This window comes from Schistocerca piceifrons, chromosome 3 (genome assembly GCF_021461385.2).
Source record: "Schistocerca piceifrons isolate TAMUIC-IGC-003096 chromosome 3, iqSchPice1.1, whole genome shotgun sequence".
Lineage (NCBI taxonomy): Eukaryota > Metazoa > Arthropoda > Insecta > Orthoptera > Acrididae > Schistocerca > Schistocerca piceifrons.
This window is the reverse complement of record NC_060140.1, coordinates 35156361-35177620: the sequence shown is the minus strand read 5'-3', so window position 1 is coordinate 35177620 and position 21260 is coordinate 35156361.

Sequence of the window (21260 nt, the reverse complement as noted above, 5' to 3'; positions counted from 1 at the left end):
CCTCGTGCCGTCGGACCTCCCAGGCTTTATCTGTTACCAAATACACACAAGGAATGTGTTCCTCTGAGGCCCATTGTTAATGCAATCAGTCCGCCCACCTACAGACTTGCCAAACATCTGGCAGGATTATTAGCACCAACATTGGGACATTGCGAACACTATGTTGTCAACACGCAGAAATTTGTTGAGATACGCAGGAGAATGAAGACAGGCCCAAACGACCTAATGGTTAGCCTGGACGTTGTGTCACTTTTTACGAGGGTGCCAATATAAGATACGCTGGATCTTTTGGCCCAACATTTTCTATCTGGAATCATTAAGTTGTTCCGTCACGTCCTAACGACAAAGTACTTTTTGCACTGCGATGAATATTACGAGATGACGGACGGCACAGCCATGGGATCACCACTGTCTCCAGCAGTCGCAAATTTCTTCATGGAGCACTGAGGAGCAGGCTCTGCAAACTGCGACATTACGGCCGTGTTGCTTTCTACGATACGTTGATGACACCTTCCTGATATGGCCTCATGGTGAAGATACACTACAGCAGTTCGTTGATCATATGAAGTGTCCATCCCAACATTAAATTTACTGTCGAGATGGAGAAGCATGGCAAGCTATCATTTTTGGATGTTTTCGTTGAGCGGAAGGCAAGAGGCCAGTTTGGTCATTCAGTGTGCCGGAAAGCAACACACACTGATCGGTACTTGGACGCCAATAACTTCCACTACACTGTACACAAGAAAGCTGTCCTAAACATGTTGGTTCATAGGCCCAAGATTATCTCTGACGACGATCACCTACAGTCTGAATTGCAGAACTTAAAACGTGTTTTCGGGGAAATGGATACAGCAAAAGAGAGATCGCAAACGCTTTCAAGGGCCGCCGACGAAAGACGCCTGGTGACTCAGAAGAAGAGGCCAAACGGACTGTATTCCTGCCATACGGTGGAGCAACTAGCAGTAAGTTAGGACATCTGCTGCAGAAACATGGGCTGAGATCAGTGTTCCGGCCCGCCCCCAAGATACGAGATATGTTGCGCCCTGTTGAGGACGACATTGCTCTTCGAGTGTCCGGTGTGTATGGTGTAACCTGTGAATGTGGCTGCATGTATATTGGACAAACAATTCGCACGGTTGCGGAGCGTTGTACTGAGCACAAGCGCCATATAAAACAAAGGGAGCTTGACAAGTCGGCCATAGCGGAGCATTGCCTAGAAAACGGACATTTACAGTTCGAAAATACAAAAGTGTTGGCTCATGCGTCTACATATTGGGACTCCGTTATAAAGGAAGCGGCCGAGATTCGTTTGAACAACAACAATTTCTACAGAGACCAGGGATACACACTCAGCAGGGCATAGGGACGGGCGTTGGACATCGAAAGAAGACAGATGCGCGACGCGGGAGCGGCAGTTTCAAACGTGGCGCCTGCTTCTGGCGCCACCTGACGTCACCGGTGCTGCCACGCGCAATAGCTCCGCTAGCTGCCCGGGTCGACTTAACGCGCGCGCACCACATTGGATCGATCTGATTGGCTGCTGATGACGTCATCATGCCTCCCGGCAGTCAGTGAACTGACGACGATGGCGGAGATGGCCATCGAAAGCTCGAGGATTTTATTCGAATTGACGCGGCTGGAAAACCGAGAAAGTTTTATTCATGTATGCCGTCGCGAAAGACTCCGGGGAAAGACCCATTACTTCATCACTCGTTAATATCAGCAGAAGGTCATCTTTGTTTATAGTACGTTACGGTGATTTGTAGCTGGAAGAATGATCAGCACTACACCTCCATGTTATCCCAAATTCCTGGCAGTCGTCACTTTGGAGGGTGGTTGCCATATGAGGAAGTATCCCTGAGTATTCCGGGACTGTGTTCTGCACTCGGGTAGCACTCACGTGCCCACAGGCATGAGGTATTACTCACGTCCCTCCTGAATCTTTATACTGGAATAAGGTAGCACTCACTTCTGCGCCTCCCCCTTGTTAGTACTGGTATGTAGTCTAGGAGCAGCGTCTTTGGTAGTAATAAAACTTCCTCGATCCCTGGTTCGAATCCTGCCACTGATTAGATTCTGAATAAAAATCGTGAGCAATGACGCCCAAAGACTTACATCATAAACCAACGGCCTCGTCAAAGAGGGCGGAGGAGCTGACTGAGGTTCAGGGCACTCTCTTGCCCTTGCGGTAGGAAACTGCACCTAAAAGGCATGAGGATGCAGAAGATAATGGAAACCATTGCATTAATGACATATAAGGTAAAACAATAAACTGGTAGCCAAGATCGCAGGAATTCTTTTTATTCTATGATTACCGGTTTCGGCGAAACTAAAACCGCCATCATCGGATCTAGGCAGGACAGACAACTCTATAAATGTGGGCTTGGATTCCACTTATATAACATGTATACATATAAATTTAGTTACGTACCTTAGGACACATACAGGTTACAACATTAAGGCAAACAAAAGTGATATTAATAGTTGCCTGTAACGCGCAGGCCTTAGAACGTTGTCGTAAGTAGCGTCCAAGAGAGATGACATTATAAATGTCAAGTGTCTCCATCACATACAAGCGCAAGCTATGTACTACCGCAACTCCGGCTCTGTTCTTACACTACAGGCCGCGTCGCGAGATGGCGCTAGCAGAAGAGTCGCCAATGAATGTCACAGCTCTCGTCATAACAGGCTCTGCGTGTGTGGTAACACTACGTCATTAGGGCTTATACATAATTCTGGAGATTAATGTATCACGTAAGTATATACAAAACTTATGAAAACTGCAGACCTACACAATTGCACATCTGCCTAGTCACATATACGACATAAAAGCAAATGCAAATTTCATGAGAACTGCGGAATTACAAAAATGTACATCTGTCTGGTCTTATACGTAATAAGATACGAACATGCATAGATATTTTATGGGATCTGCAGGGTTATACACAGCACATCAGTCTGGTGATATATAATATCTACCAAGACTATATACAAATTTTAAGTGCATACCCATCTGGTCATATATAAAAATACCAATAAAACACACCTTGTGTATAAGCGCAGATTTTTCCGGCCACATCAAATGCACATCTGCCTGGTTACATATAAAACATACCGAAAAGAAATGCAAATTTTCTGGGACTGTCGAGTTACACAAGCGCACATCTCTCTGGTCATATATAAAACCTTCCAAAAGTCATATACAAATTTAGGGTTACACAAATGTATATCCGTCTGGTCTTATATTAAAAAACATACCGACAAAATACACATTGCCTGTGAGTCTATGGGTTTTAGTCCTAAGAACCACTTAATATAAGAAGTACAACTATGTGGCAGTCTCACGTAAATGAACCACAGTCATCTAACAAAACCAATATCAAAAAGTTACGCCACCTTATGTCTTATGTCGACTATATACTTATGTAGTCGTAAAAGACCCTGTTCTGCGGTGTACGCTGCGATCACCGGACCAAAACCAAGAAAACGTAAAACTGTGGGGGCCGTGCCTATCTTTTTCTGCAACACTTAACACCTTACCATCTGAGCTTCTGCACTTCTTATAGCTCTTATGGATGTGTTTATTCCTCCACAAGTTGGTAGTATCGAGTAGTGATTATCACCATCAATGTTCATAATTTGCCCATCAAATACGTTTTCCATATTTTTCTGCATTTTTCATATTTTTCCATTTTCCATAGTTTTGTATATTTTTACATGTTTTTCTATATTTTCGATATTTTCTACATATTCCCTATGTAAATATAGAAGAATATTTATGCTGTGATTGCTTACCCTACTGGGTTTCTTTGTTATCTAACCTGTATCAGGCCAGCGAGTATCTACAAAGTTTCTGCAAGGCAACTTGTTCTTAGCACAATGTCAACCTAGAAAGGAAAACTTTCATAAAGCTGTTTAAGTTCCTAGAAAACATAGGCAGATCACACAGTTTACTGTCAGGCAACTGAAAGGAATGAGCTTTCTTCTTCATCTAGCCTGGCACTCCCCATAATGTGCCCCGCATATAGACTGAATAAGTAAGATGATAATATGCAGCCTTGTCGTACCACTTTATGAATCTTGATCCATTTAGTTGTCCCATATGTAGTTCTCATTACGGCTTCTTGGTCACAGTGCAAACTGCATGAATGAGGTGGTTTGCTACATCCATACATTTGAGTACTGGTACCAGGCAGATGCTAAACTAACCACTGAATAATTAAAATTAAAGGTTTCTTTGATGATTGTTCTGGAGAACTATAAATCTACCTCTGTTTATGCTTTCGTCATTGAAAACCTATTGTCTTCGAGATGCATACAAAATTTCCGCCTGATTTTGAAATGAAATTGCCTTATTCTCATCAGCAGTTTTATTTCTGTAATTGTTACATCACAATTTAACAACCGATCAACAGGCCTTGAGATACTTGATACTGATTTTCTGTTGACAATATTAAGAACTACCTATATGGATTTACTTGAAGAGAATATTTACACTGTATGTAACAGTCCATCTTGGTATTCGATCAGTATTAACAAAAATGTACTGATGTATCAAGAAGATTAGGCAGATCACTATTAAAGAAATTACTTCAAGGTTATTGCAGCAAAAACTACATATGCCGGTCCACCCTGACTTGAATAGCATGTGGGCAACATGAGCCATGGGTTATATTTTACATATCTTGCTGTTCTACGTGTAATCTTTTACAGACATAAAGACTTTGAATTATTTAATCTACTTTTTTGCCCCATCTGTTTCCTTTATCTTTTACCTATGGCCTCTGTGTGAGATATGTGATGGTAGGGCATAATTATCGCTAGTCTATCCGAAGCGCATGTCCCCAAAAATTACCCAGGAGAATTTGGCGGGAGCTATATTGTCACTCTTCCATGGAATCCAGTGTTACTGTGGAGATGAAAAACCAGTGCAGGGATTGCGTACGTAAGTCAGAACATCTGTCAGACTGCTCTGTGAAACACACAAACGCTCTCAGGCTTCTCAGTCACGATTTTCATTCTTCGTTATTACTATTACATACTATTCGATTTCTACTGGAAGACACACGCGATATTAATGTCCATTAGTATCTCTCTCTCTTTCTCTATCTCTCCTCTCTCTGTCTCCATGCATTTCGTCGGTTCCGACTCTACGTGACCCCATGAACTAAAGCACGCCAGTATCTTTTGTCCTGCGCCTTCTCCCACAGGCTTTCCAGGTTGGAACACACAACGTCTGTGATTCAATCGATGCATCTCAGCCTCTGACGTCCTCTTCTTCTAGTGCCTTCGATTTTCCCCAGTATTAGTGTTTTTTCCAGTGAAACAAGTCTTCTCAGGATGTGTCCAAAGTAGGTCTGATTTTGCTTTAGTACGAGACCTTCCAGGAAGCACTCTCGTTTGATTTGTTCTAGTATTGACCTACTCGTGCTCTTTACAGTCCATGGGACTCTAAGAAATTTCCTACAACATCACAACTCAAAGGAGTCTTGACATTGTCTTTTTTACCAAGCACCAAGGATCTCCTGATTTCGTGGCTGCAGTCACCATCAGCAGAAATTTGGTTCAAATGGCTCTGAGCACTATGGGACTTAACATCTATGGTCATCAGTCCCCTAGAAGTTAGAACTACTTAAACCTAACTAACCTAAGGACATCACACAACACCCAGCCATCACGAGGCAGAGAAAATCCCTGACCCCGCCGGGAATCGAACCCGGGAACCCGGGCGTGGGAAGCGAGAACGCTACCGCACGACCACGAGCTGCGGGCAGAAATTTGGGAACCGAGATAATTGAACATAGACACTACCTTCATTGTTTCTCCTCCTGTATGCAATTCCTATAATTTTCGTTTTCTTAACATTGAAGCTAACACCAGCAGGAGAGCCTTGAACTCTTCTGCACTTTCTGCCAACAGTATAGTATCATCTGCGTATCTAAGGTTGTTTATATTTATTCCAACTACTTTAATTCCAATTTCTTCTTTATCTAGCCTGGCACTCATAATGTGCTTCGCATATAGACTGAATAAGTAAGGTGATAATACGGAGCCTTGTCGTACCCCTTTCTGAATCTTGATCCAATTAGTTGTTCCATACGTAGTTCTCATTACGGCTTCTTGCTCAGAGTACAAACTCCATGAATGAGTTGGTCTGGTACAGCCATATTTTCGAGTATTTCCCGTAATTTATTGCAATCGACACAGTCAAAAGCTCTGATATTATATAAAAAAAAACAGAGATACGGGTCTTTCTGTAATTTTCTTGCCTTTTCCATAATCCACTGAATGTCGACAATTTGATCTCTGGCTCCTCTTCCTTTATGAAATCCAGCTTGTTCTTCCGATAGTTCTCGTTCTAGATACTTGCGAAATCTATTCTGTAAGATTTTCTGCATGACTTTGCTAGCATGTGAGATAAGTGGGATTGTTTAGTGATCTAAGAATTCTTTATAAATGCCTAGTATATGCCTAGATATTAACATGGAGAACTGTAAGGTATTATTCTAAGAAATGATAAGGTTAGAAATGAGGATAATATGTATGGGGGTGCAGTATGAGGAGGGTCGAATCAGGTGGGTGAGATGTGTAGGTTAGCGGTTCGCTATGTTGGTTCTGGCTATCCTTAATGTTTTTTAATTGACTGTTAATACTGACTAAATGAATATTTAATGGGACTAATTTGTTACTGTTGTACTGAATCAGTACATAAAATTCTGCTTTAAATTCGTGTTGTTCACAATGGGACAGCCATAATTTTTTTTCTCAGCTTTCGTTCGTCTTATAGAGAGCTGCTGTGGGTAACAAGGTTTTACAATAAATCGTAGGAACCCATCTCTTGCACTATCAAGTGTGATGCACATCTACATCTACATCTACATCTATATGAATACTCTGCAAATCACATATATGTGCCTGCCAGAGGGTCCATCGATCACGGTCAGTGGTGAAACTTCCTGGCAGATTAAAGCTGTGTGCCGGACCGAGGCTCGAACTCGGGACCTTTGCCTTTCGCGGGCAAGTGTTGTCATTAAGTAGGTCTTTAGATACATCATGATATTTCACCATTGATACAAAAACAAGCAGAAATTTAAGGATTTTTTCATAGCTACGAGGCGTGTTTTTTAAGTACGGTCCGTTTTGTTGCAGACACTAGTAGTTCGCGAGCATACCGCAACAAGCGCGTACTTGGCGTACGGCATGCCTCCGGAACAACTGTGCTGTTTCAGCTCTGTAGCTAACCTGTACGGTTCTGTTCGGTGCTTTTAAAATGTTTTAAGACTATCAACTCGCCCGCCGCGTGTGAGGTTCGCTCAGTGATACGGTTTTTGTCAGCAAGGAACCTGTCTGCTGCAGAAATTCATCGACAGAATTGCGAAGTGTACGGTGATACTGTTATGAGAGAAAGCAAAGTGTCAAAGTGGGTACGAGAATTCAAAGGTGGCCGTGACAACGTCCATGATGAGGACCGCTCCGACAACGTCCATGATGAGGACCGCACGGGTCGCCCTTCTTTGATTACAGACGATTTGGCGGCTTCATTTTAAGCGAGGGCTCGTGAGAACAGGACCTTCACAACAACACGTCTCTCAAACGAATTTCCTGTCGTGTCGAGATCAGTGCTTTACAAAATTGTTTCTGAACACCTTATGTTTAGTTGGGTGCAGTAACAGAGGACCACAAAAACCAAAGATTTGAGTGTGCGATGGAGTTCTTGACGCGTTATCACGAAGAAGGTGACGCCTTCTTGAGTCCGATCGTAACTGGAGCGCAACATGGGTTTCGCATATCACGCCCGAATCGAAGCAACAGAGCGTGGAATGGAGACACACACACTCGCCACACAGACCCTGTCCCAGCACAAAATCATGGCGTCGGTGTTTTGGAATAGGCATGGTGTTTTGTTGGTCGACTTCATGCAACGAAGAACCACTAGCAATGCAGAACCATACTGCCAAACCCTGAGAAAGCTACACAGAGCGATTCAAAACAAAAGACGCGGCATGGTGACAAAGAGGACTGTCCTTCTCCACGACAATGCAAGACCTCACATTGCAGGTCAGACCCGCTATTTATTGGACAGTTTTGGCTGGGATGTTTTAGACCACCCACCCTACAGTCCTGATCGTGCGCCGAGCGATTACCATCTGTTCCTCCATCTCAAACAACACCTCAGTGGCAACCGTTACAATGATGACGACGACGTGGAAACGGCTGTGAGCTCTTGGTTATCGGAGCCGGTGGCAAGTTTTTATGAAGAGGGTATTTTAAAATTGGTTGAGAGGTATGATACATGTTTGAAGAAACTTGGCAACTATGTCGAAAAATTGAGTGAAGCATATACTTTCTGAAAATAAATTTACTTTTTTGAAATAACCTTTCGTTGTGTACTTATGTTCAAACGGACCTTACTTAAAAAACACGCCCCGTATTAGTGATCCTTCGCTTTCATGCTAGATTAATAGGAACTAACCGATATCATAGCTACAGAATGAAATTAGCATAATAAAGGTGGAACAATACACTGATAGGTGATTATCCAGTTGTAACGATTTTAATAATGACTTTTTACTGGCAGTATTTGTGGGTGCTAGAAGCGTGTAATAAAAATGTTTAGATCTTTTTCTAAGACTAGCTGCATTCCATCTGCTTTCTGCCTGTGTGATTTATCATTGTCTGCTGCTTCCACCAGCAGCATTTGATAAACGTAGTCGTCTATGGGTAAGAGCAAGGCAAGTGATTTACTATGATTTGAGGTGTGCCAGGTGCCGGCGATCGGGTCTCTCTCTCTCCCTCTCCCTGTGCCTCTCCCTTCTTCGCTTGTATTTATAAGATCTTTTGGGTGTTTCTGGCTATTGCTAGTGGTCAAGGCAGCAGATGTTTGACGACAGATACTCGTGCTGGAGGTTGCAGCATCGGCAGTCGGCAGTGAGCAGGCTACCTGCAGAAGTGTGCACGCTAATCCTCGCAGTTTTCTAGTTTATTTTGAATACAAATTTCGTTACCAGTTCTGCACCTTGCCTATCGTGGGTTGGGATAGCTGTTTACGTTATACATGTACTGATGTATTGTGTGTCTACATACTCAGATTTCCCATCGTTAATTACATGACCAGCATAGGGTGACTCATAGCGCCACTATTGTTTTTTAACGTTCTGTTACATCATTTTTAATACCAATAGGAAAATTTCTTACACTGTACATTTGGCAATGTGTTACAAGTGTATGTACTCAGTTCCTTCTATCGTTATTTAGAAGTCTACTAGGATCAGCCATATAGTCATGCTGCATACCAACAACACAAGGATAATGTGGACTTGATACATATTTCATGCAGTGTGCTGTTTGGTTAATGTTGGATATGAATGTATTTGTTAAAATATCTTTCTGTGCAAGTTGTTTAACATAGGATATCGATGTATTTGCTTAAGTATCGCTTAATGTGGGATACCAGTGTGTTTGTTTGGATGTCGCACAGCGCCAGTTGTTTAACCTGTGATAATGGTGTAGTTGGTAGACGATCTTGGGCAGTATGTATTTCGGGAAAGCTGGTCAAGAAATGCAGATATCCCGTTTTGGAGTGCTTAAGAATAGAATGTGGTTTCGTCATTGATTTGTAGTACTTCATTAGTGCTTGAGTCACATACTATAATGCCAGAATATCTTCAGCATTAATTTTTACCTTCATTTTGCAAAATATTACTTGATATAATTAAACTATAGTAATTTAATCACACACTATAATGTCAAAGTGCCTTGTGTCATTAATTATGTTAATACACTCCTGGAAATTGAAATAAGAACACTGTGAATTCATTGTCCAGGAAGGGGAAACTTTATTGACACATTCCTGGGGTCAGATACATCACATGATCACACTGACAGAACCACAGGCACATAGACACAGGCAACAGAGCATGCACAATGTCGGCACTAGTACAGTGTATATCCACATTTCTCAGCAATGCAGGCTGCTATTCTCCCATGGAGACGATCGTAGAGATGCTGGATGTAGTCCTGTGGAACGGCTTGCCATGCCATTTCCACCTGGCGCCTCAGTTGGACCAGCGTTCGTGCTGGACGTGCAGACCGCGTGAGACGACGCTTCATCCAGTCCCAAACATGCTCAATGGGGGACAGATCCGGAGATCTTGCTGGCCAGGGTAGTTGACTTACACCTTCTAGAGCACGTTGGGTGCCACGGGATACATGCGGACGTGCATTGTCCTGTTGGAACAGCAAGTTCCCTTGCCGGTCTAGGAATGGTAGAACGATGGGTTCGATGACGGTTTGGATGTACCGTGCACTATTCAGTGTCCCCTCGACGATCACCGGTGGTGTACGGCCAGTGTAGGAGATCGCTCCCCACACCATGATGCCGGGTGTTGGCCCTGTGTGCCTCGGTCGTATGCAGTCCTGATTGTGGCGCTCACCTGCACGGCGCCAAACACGCATACGACCATCATTGGCACCAAGGCAGAAGCGACTCTCATCGCTGAAGACGACACGTCTCCATTCGTCCCTCCATTCACGCCTGTCGCGACACCACTGGAGGCGGGCTGCACGATGTTGGGGCGTGAGCGGAAGACGGCCTAACGGTGTGCGGGACCGTAGCCCAGCTTCATGGAGACGGTTGCGAATGGTCCTCGCCGATACCCCAGGAGCAACAGTGTCCCTAATTTGCTGGGAAGTGGCGGTGCGGTCCCCTACGGCACTGCGTAGGATCCTACGGTCTTGGCGTGCATCCGTGCGTCGCTGCGGTCCGGTCCCAGGTCGACGGGCACGTGCACCTTCCGCCGACCACTGGCGACAACATCGATGTACTGTGGAGACCTCACGCCCCACGTGTTGAGCAATTCGGCGGTACGTCCACCCGGCCTCCCGCATGCCCACTATACGCCCTCGCTCAAAGTCCGTCAGCTGCACATACGGTTCACGTCCACGCTGTCGCGGCATGCTACCAGTGTTAAAGACTGCGATGGAGCTCCGTATGCCACGGCAAACTGGCTGACACTGACGGCGGCGGTGCACAAATGTTGCGCAGCTAGCGCCATTCGACGGCCAACACCGCGGTTCCTGGTGTGTCCGCTGTGCAGTGCGTGTGATCATTGCTTGTACAGCCGTCTCGCAGTGTCCGGAGCAAGTATGGTGGGTCTGACACACCGGTGTCAATGTGTTCTTTTTTCCATTTCCAGGAGTGTATATACCGCTGTTTTTCAGAATATGCCATCACATTTTTAAACTATAGTAATTCAGACACGCAGCAGTCACATACTTTAAGGTCAAAGTGCCTAATCTCAAACTTTATTATAGCAATTACTGCAATATTACTCTGGATGATCCTTTAATTGCCATGCCCATACCTTGAATGACGAAACTCACATAAATGAAGTAGAAAAAAATGGTGGAGGCGAAGGTATTCCCATAATTTTGAACCATCTAATTGTTCAAGAGTGGAAAGAGATGAGGGGAGAGATTTCCAGCCTTTAGTAAATCATTTAACTGGCCCAGAGATGAAAGTGTTACCAGAGGATTTTCTCGCCTTTTTAAGGCATCTTGCAGGCCCAGGTGAATGGGGAGATGGTGACTTCATCTTAGACCATTATCTGTTCAAGAGTCCAGCGTTCCCTTCACAGGTTCTAGTCACCTCTTTTTCTTGAATGTATGACACACAAGTTCCCCAGTGGCGCAGGCAGCGCAATGGGACCGTCAGCGGATTCCCTGATGTCGATTTTAACTCACGTAATTCCCTGAGAAGCGTGGTTGTAGCCCTAAGATAAGGTCGTTATTTGCTCTTGAATCGGTATTGCATCACTACTCTCAGGCGAATAAACTATATATATTGCAATTCTTAAGGAATCTGGGAATTTAATCTAGAATTATTTATGAAACACTTCAACTGACACATTTCAGGCTTCTTAATTATTACGATTTTTAGAATTAACCTTTTGCGAGCAGTAACTTCCTCCTCGCCGTGTGAGAAGTGCTGCACATCTGTCCTCCATCATGGTTTGTATTTAATTAATTACGACAATGCTTTTTGCTATAGGTGCGTCTCCAAAGAAGCTTGCTGAGGTCAATGTATCTTCTGTTTTCCGCCCTGACTTAGACTGCCTGTGGCAGGAAGGCCCACCCACGCTACGTTTCTTCTGTTTCAATTTATTGCCACTATTTTTGACATGTTATCCGTAAGCTCTAAACAGGTCATACATTTTCAGTAATCAGTGATTTATATGTTGTAAATATCAATAAATTATATTAACAGTAGCTATTGGTTGTATTAATGTAGGACGAAAACAAAAGTTGGAAAATAAGGATAAGTTTTGAAGAAAAAGGAATTAACTCAAATTACAAGTGAATAACCTCCAGCTTATATTACTAGATATGCTACAAACAGCATCGTAATATCTGGATGTTTGCTTGCTGACTGACTGCAACTATATCTATTTCTAAAATTATTGTTGCTACACTATTTTACATTGCCCGTAGTGGTATATGTGTGCTTCGTTAATCGTCGAGAGCACGCATACCTGTGGCGTGGGTGCCCATAGCATATAATAGTGTGTAATGCGGTTACAAATGTGAAAGCTAACGCCTATCTCACCCCATGCGCTGAAGCTACGGCTGTCTGTCGCCTCGAATTCCTCTCCTGTGCTAACCTCTTCATCTCAGAGTATCACTTGCAACCTACGTCCTAAATTATTTGGTGGATGTATTCCAATCTCTGTCTTCCTCTACAGGTTTTGCCTTTTACAGCTCCGTCTTGCATCGTGGAAGTTCATTCCCTGATGTTTTCACAGATATTCTATCATCCTGTACCTTCTCTTTATCAGTTCCTTTTCTCTCTGATTCTGTGCAGAAACTCCTCATTCCTTACCTTATCAGAACACCTAATTTTCAATATTCGTCTTTAACACCACATCTCAAATGGTTTTCCCACAATCCATGTTTCACCATCAAACAATGCTGTACTCCAGACGTACATTGTTAAAAATTTCTTCCTCATTAATTTGAGGAAGAAATTTTTAATTATTGATATTTGATATTAGTAGACTTCTCTTGGCTAGGAATGCCCTTTTTGCCATTGATAGTCCGATTTTGATGTGCTCCTTGCTCCGTCTGTCACTCGTTATTTTACTACTTAGGTAGCAGAATTCCTTAACTTCATCTACTTCGTGACCATCAGTCATGATGTTAAGTTTCTTGTTGTTCTCATTTCCACTACTTCTCATTACCCTCGTCTTTCGCCGATTTACTCTCAATCCATACTCTGTACTCATTAGATTGTGCATTCTGTTCAGCAGATCATGTAATTTTTCTTCACTTTCAATCAGGCTAGCAATGTCATCAGCGAGTCGTATCACTGTTAACCATGGTTTCTTCGCAGTTACCTTCTTTGTACCTATGTTTTCCTTCCCAACTTTTGTGATGGAACATTTTTAGAGATGTCCATTCCTCTTTAACTGTACTGCTTACTGATCTACTCCTTACTGCTTTATGTAGAGAATTAGAGAACTTCAACCGTGTGTCGTCATTCTTTAGTACTTTCGTATCGTACTTCTTTGCAAATTAATTCTTCCTTGCTAATGTCTTGAAGTTCAGGGTACTCATCATCACTACTGTATTGTGATCTGATTCTATATCTACTCATCTACTCCTGGGTACGCTTACATTCCAGCATCAGATTTCGGAATCTCTGTCTGACGATGATGTAATCTAACTGAAATCTTCCCGTATCAACGGGCCTTTTCCTAGTATATCTCCTCCTCTTGTGATTCTTTAACAGAGTATTCGCTATTACGAAGTGAAACTTGATACAGAACTCAATTAGTCTTTCTCCTCTCTCATTCCTTGTCCCAAGCCCATATACTCCTGTAACCTTTACTTCTACTCCTTCCCCTAAAACTGCATTCCAGTCCCCCTTGACTACTAGATTTTGATCCCCCTTTACACACTGTATTACCCTTTCAGTATCCTGATACACTTCCTCTGTCTCTTCATCTTCAGCTTGCGATGTCAGCATGTATACCTGAATTATCGTTGTCGGTGTTGGTCTGCTGTCGATTCTGATTAGAACAACCCGGTCACTGAACTGTTCACAGTAACACACCCTCTGCCCTACCTTCCTATTCATAACGAATCCTGTTCAACTTAAACCATTTTCTGCTGCTACTGATATCTGACCAGAAATTCTTCTTTCCACTTCACTTCACTGATCACTACTATATATAGATCGAGTCTTCCCATTTCCCTTTTCAGATTTTCTAGTTTCCCTACCACGTTCAAGCTTCTGACATTCCAAGTCCCGACTCCTAGGGCGTTATGCTCTCTTTGATTATTCAATCTTTTTCTCATGGTAACCTGCCCCCCCCTCCAACCCCCCCCCCCCCCCACGGAGATCCGAATGGGACTATTCTGTAATCTATTGCCAATGGAGAGATTATCGTGACACTTTTCAATTACAGGCCGCCGAATCGTTAAGATGAGGTGTGCCTTGCTGCGACTATACCTTACTTCGTCCCGTTGATTTCACTGCTGCCACCATTTGCCTTACAACGAACAATGATTCCTATTATGCAAAACAAAAAATAAGAAGATACGTTTGTGTGTAACTGAATGTGTGTGTGTGTGTGTGTGTGTGTGTGTGTGTGCGTGAGAGAGAGAGAGAGAGAGAGAGAAAAAGAGAGAAACAAAGAGCGGGATTTTTATGATTTCATAGTGCATACAAGTTTGTTACTTTTAACACACTGCACCTGTTGGTTTTTGCACGATCTACAGTACGTCTCCTGCTCGTTTCCGGCAAACGGAGTTGGAGCCGGGTATCCGGAAGCAGAGCAGACAGCCCCCTGCAAGAGCGCAGGACGCTGAGCCCCTCCCCGGACTCTGATGGCCATTTCGACGTTGATTAATGCCGGCCAATTACCGGCGCGAGGGCCGCTTTCAGCCGTCACCGCCGCATTAGCGCGAGACAAATCACTGGACCGAAGAATCGGCGGGTCCCGTCGAGCTGCGCCAAGGAATCTGCTCCTGTTGTTCGTGTAACGCTAATGACGCTATGACATGTAACCGAAAGGGATGAAGATTCCAAGCAGATCAAATCAAGTATGCAAGGCGTCCCTAGAAACACGACAAGCTTTAGGGGCAAGTTCCTTACACCAAAACAAGAAAAAACTGTCCAGTAAATATGGGCTCCAAAATGGATACCTTAAGAACTATGAGTAAGGAAACTGGCGCTAAAGCTTTTACGAGGGTAATTCCAAAAGTAAGGTCTCCTATTTTCAGTACATAGACCTGTTTACTTGTACAATGGTTTACACCAGTTTACAGCTTGAACATTTGGCTATTTTTCGACATAATCACTATTTCTGTTGATGCGTTTTTGTAGACGCTGTGGCAGTTTTTGTATGACCGTGTCATACACGCTCGCCGCCGTGCTATTCAGAAAGTTATAAACCTCTTATTTCACCTCGTCGTCGGAGTTGAATCGCTGGGACCACAATTAACGCCGACAGGTACTGTGAGACTCTGAAAAAACTGAAAAGGGCACTTCAGAACCGGAGGAATGTTGAGCAATGGCGTACACATTCTCTGTGAAAACGCTCGCCCACACATTGCTCGGGAAACCGTTGCTCTCCTGCAACAGTGTCAGTGGAACATAATCACCCACCCACCCACCCTATAGTCCTGACTTGACGCCCAGGGGCTATCACCTGTTCCCTAGGTTAAAAGAACATTTGGCCGGAAAGCGATTACCCGCGTAACACCCTGCATACATGTGACAGCCTTATCCAGTTTTAAAGTTCCTCGCCGGCCGCGGTGGCCGAACGGTTCTAGGCGCTAGAGTCTGGTCCCGCGCGACCGCTACGGTAGCAGGTTCGAATCCTGTCTCGGGCATGGATGAGTGTGATTTCCTTAGGTTAATTAGGTTTAAGTAGTTCTAAGCTTTAGGGGACTGATGACCTCAGAAGTTAAGTCCCATAGTGCTCAGAGCCATTTAAAGATCCTGTAGTCGCTATTTTTTGTGAGTATATGAAATAAATAAGGGTTTTGTAGCACCGCTTCCACAAAACACCTAACCCTATTTTTGGCACATGTGACATCTTCTGCGAGATATATGTTACAAGTTTTGATTACTCTTTTATATTTGTCCAAAAGGAAAGTAGCCTATGTGCTGCTGCTATTGATGAGTTTACTCACTTTCGAGGGCATGATTATGACTTGCATTTAGCGCAGTAACGTACTTTTGTTTATGTAATGCACTGGCGGCATGTCATCTGCAAAACAGCAGAACGGTGTCGAGTTCTCTCTTTCGTTGTTCAAATAATTAAGTTTCTAAACATTATTCCCGACTGTAGCAATAGTGGACTTGCTGAAACTAACATTTTGCGCCATATTGCCCTGCCTTCGTGTACCGTTTGATGCAATCGTACGACTCTGTTACCACCACATCATTTACCAGTTAACTATTATCTCGTTTTGTCAGTTTGCAAACGGCACAGAAGCTGCGGCAATGGATTTGGCGACTCACTCAGAGGGAGCTGCTGCTGATGTTTACCTCTCCGCCGTGATGTTTCTCTCTGTTGTCGCACTAATTCTGAATGATCAGTCCAACTGTGAATAGTAGAGAACTGTGCTGCACATCGTGTATATTGTGCTGCGTTTGCCATTATGGACTAACAGAGAAGGAGAGAACGGTGATTGTGTATAGTGGGGGATTTTGAATGTCATGTTTGGTTGCAGGCGATTGACTGCTTTTCGCTATGCGTGGGAAATAATGTTTCGTTACATGGTCTTGTGCATTCATTCAGCATCCATCACACTTGTATTATATCTTAAAATTTGGGAATCTTCTTTCTATTATTAATTTTGATACTGTCCTGTTTAGTCCTCTGTGTGATTTTTGGTTGCAACTGACAATGTCGTTTTTTACACATCTGCTTTTTTGTCCTTTTTTGTTTAGTTGGTTGATTGTTTCTGCATTGCCCATGTTTTTCTTGGTTTGGTCCACATTCTGTAATTCTTGTGAACACTTAGCATTGCCGACTGTGGTTCCATTGAAACTGTGCGTGGCGCAAATGTGTCGCTGTCTAACTGGACTGGCTGTTAACGTTTCCACTACTTCGGTGTTTTCCTGTTTTTCAGCTATTCTTTAATAATGGTGCTTGTTTCTCTTCGAAAACGTGGGTACATGTATCCAGTATCACTTACTAGAGTTACAATTTCGACAAAAGTTACTTCAACCACGCCGGCCGAGGTGGCCGAGCGGTTCTAGGCGCTACAGTCTGGAACCGCGTGACCGCTACGGTCGCAGGTTCGGATCCTGCCTCGGGCATGGATATGTGTGGTGTTCTTAGGTTAGTTAGGTTTAAGTAGTTCTAAGTTCTACGGGACTGATGACCTCAGAAGTTAAGTCCCATAGTGCTCAGACCCATTTGAGCCATTTGAACCATCTGAACTTCATACCTCATGGAAGTCAGTGTTGGGAGAAAACACGTTGGAAACTATTAAGAGGTCAAAATTTGTCAGGAAAGCGTTTTCTTCTCTGCGCCTCTGTTGCTCAGTGGTTGCCAGTGCAGACCCAACTCTGAAGCTGGGTCACATCTCGCGAAACGCACCACTGAAGATGCGCAAGACTGCACTGTCACAGGATGTCTCTGGATGGATGCAAGCGTACTGCAGCCAAGGGGCCAATCTGACTCAGCCAGCGTTCAAATGGCTCAAATGGCTCTGAGCACTATGCGAATCAACTGCTGAGGTCATCAGTCGCCTAGAACTTAGAACTAATTAAACCTAGCTAACCTAAGGACATCACACACATCCATGCCCGAGGCAGGACTCGAACCTGTGACCGTAACGGTCACGCGGTTCCAGACTGAAGCGCCTTTAACCGCACGGCCACACCGGCCGGCTCAGCCAGCGTTTGACAGCGACCTCCCACAAAAGTTTGATTTGAGAAAATTACTGTGTACGTAAAGAAAACAATGACGTTCGTCAAGTAACACCAGATGTGGTATACGTCCATGATTGGCCCTGAAATAAGACATTCTTCGATGTAAATTGTTTTCTCTGTTTATTGACAATAAATCGTTTCGCGGCTGTGGTGTCTCTTCAGGTTATCCTAGGGGTGTAAAATAACGCTATGAGGCATAGATACATAAAAAACGGGGGGAACGTGTAGTATGACGCAAAATTTCATGATGTGTAGCAGTCACTACAACTAACAATAACTGTGAACTTAAGTAAGAAGTAATCTGATGGACCAACATTCGTTCTTAAATTCCAGCGGATGGCATTAAGATAAAAATTGTGAGGAAACATCGTCCTATCGTCCGTAGGCAAATAAAAGCATACGGGACCTGAAACAGGGAAGAAAATGCCACAGGTTAACTACAGTACCTACTGAGAAGACAAACTATGACAAAACAAGAAAAATATTTAAAAGAGTTTACATAATATTGAACATACAGCATGGAGCATGGAGGGTTGCGAACTGTCGACGTAATGTAAATGTAATGCGGTCGAGAACGCAGGATACGTCAGACTTCGCAGCCGGCCACACAAATATAGGGCCGTAAAGACAAGGTTATACAACCGTAGTAAAAGACATTAATGGAAATACTATCGACAACAGTGCTACCAAAGGTGAGTTACCAAACACAGCCGCCCGAAATTTCTTCGCCAAAGAAAACGAAGTACACATTCCAGAATTCGAATCGAGAACACCTGCCAACACGAGTAATTTAAAAGTTGATATCATCGGAGTAGTAAAGCAGCTTAAATCACGTAATGAAAGCAAGTCTTCCGGTCCACACTACGTACCAATTAGGTTCCTTCCAGAGTACGCTGATGCATTAGCTCCATACTTAACAGACACATACAACCGCTCACTAGACGAAAGATCCGTCCCAAAGACGGAAAAATTGCACAGGTCACGCCAATATTCATGGACGGCAGTAGGAGCAATCCACTAAATTACAGGTCCATATCTTTAACGTCGATGTGAGCAGGATCTTGAAATATATATTGTGTTCGAACATTCTGAACTTCCACTAAGGGAATAGTCTACTGACACACAGTCAACACGGATTTAGAACACATCGTTCTTGTGAAACACAACCAGGTCTTTACTCTCACGAAGTGCTGAGTGCTATTAACAAGAGATTACAAATTGAGTCCGTATTTGTAGATTTCCAGAAGACATTTAACAATATGCTACACACAGATGGCATGTTGTGAAATTGTGTGCTTATAGAATATCATCACAATTATGTAGCTGGATTCGTGATTTCCTGTCAGAGAGGTCACAGTTCGAAGTAACTGACGGAAAGTCACCGAGTAAAACAATAGTGATTTGTAGCGTTCCCCATGGTAGTATTATAGGTCCTTTGCTGTTGCTTAGCTATTTAAAAGACTTGGGAGACAATGTGAGCAGCCGTCTTAGGCTGCTTGCAGATGATGATGTAATTTATCGTCGTATAAAGTCATCAGACTATCAGAACAAATTGCAAAACGATTTAGAGAAGATATCTGTATGGTGCGAAAATTGGCAGTTGACCCTGAGAAACGAAAAGTGTGAGGTCATCCACATTAATGCTAAAAGGAATCCGTTATACTCAGCTTACACGATAAATCAGTAGAATCTAAAGGCTGTAAATTCAACTAAATACCTAGGAATTACAATTACGAACAACTTAAGTTGGAAGGAACACACAGAAAATGTTGTGGAGGAGGCTAATCAAAGACTGCGTTTTACTGGCAGGACACTTAGAAAATGTAACAGACCTACTAAGGAGACTGACTACACTAAGCTTGTCCGTCCTCTTTTAGAATACTGTTGCGCGGTGTGGGATCCTTACTAGATAGGACTGACGGAGTACATCGAAGAAGTTCAAAGAAGGGCAGCAAGTTTTGCATTATCGCGAAATAGGGGAGAGAGTGTCACTGAAATGATACAGAATTCGGGGTGGGCAACATTAAAACAAAGGCGTTTCTCGTTGCGGCAGAACCTTCTCACGAAATTCCAATTACCAACTTTCTCCTTCGAATGCAAAAATATTTTGTTGACACCTAACTACACAAGGAGAAACGATCACCATGATAAACTAAGAGAAATCAGAGCTCCTACAGACAGATATAGGTGTTCGCTCTTTCCGCGCGGTATACGAGGTTGGAATAATAGAGAATTGTGATGCTGGTTTGATGAACCCTTTGCCAGGCAGTTAAATATGATCTTGTCCATGTAGATGTAGATTAGATTAACAGTTGACGGCATTGCCTAGTTAACGTACTTAAGAAAAGCTATTATACAGTTAAAGTATATATGCAGAAAATAATAAAATAGGTAAACACTAAAATGATGAAATTCAAATTACTGCAGGTGTAGTGATAAAATAAGTGCGAAGACTCAAGCTGTGTCGGGGTAAATTGACCTCTATAAAGTATGAAGTTGTTAAAACTTACCTGACGATAAAACTTAAAATGAAAGTAAAACATAACAAGTCAGAACACAAAATCCAGATAGAAGATAAAGGATTGAATAAGGCAATATTGACGATGAAGAACAATTGATGGTTTAGTATACTGGGTATCATAACCGATTTCTACTAACTAACTGATTATTCAATAATCTTTCTCTGCGTACAACTGCTTAAAAATTTCCATTGCCTCTAAAAGATGTACTTTTTTGTTCCCGTGCTTCACAATGTTATTTTGCACCTCTAGGTTAATTTGAATATGCCTCACAAGACGAAACGCGCCATTGCCAATAAACACATTAAACAATTTGCAAACAAGTCTCCTGGTGCTGTACCAGGAGCCCGGCAAGTAACGGAAACAATCCATTCTAGGTTCGACGACGTGTGACGTGTGTCGATAGAATTTATGGAATTGGGGTAAAGGCACTTCCAAAATTATCTCCAGGCGTGAAGCGGAAAACAACCACACATACGTGTAAGCTGTTGGGCTTGGCAGGCATGGACACTGATGAAACAGAGAAAGCAAGAGAAAAAGTATAGGCCTAGTGGCCTCTGAGAAACTGTACAAAACTTTCATACATGTGTCCTATAGTTGTAGCTACAATCGAAAGAATCGAATAAAAAGCTGTGTAATAAGCTGATGTTGCCAATAATCTTATACCTGTCTCCATTTGGACGCGTGCACAAGTGCAGTCAAACCGATAATGTAGCAGTCTTAATGTCTGAGGCTACGTGTGTTTTGAAAAACTGCAAGTAAAATGTAACAAAAAGCGAATAAACTACCCT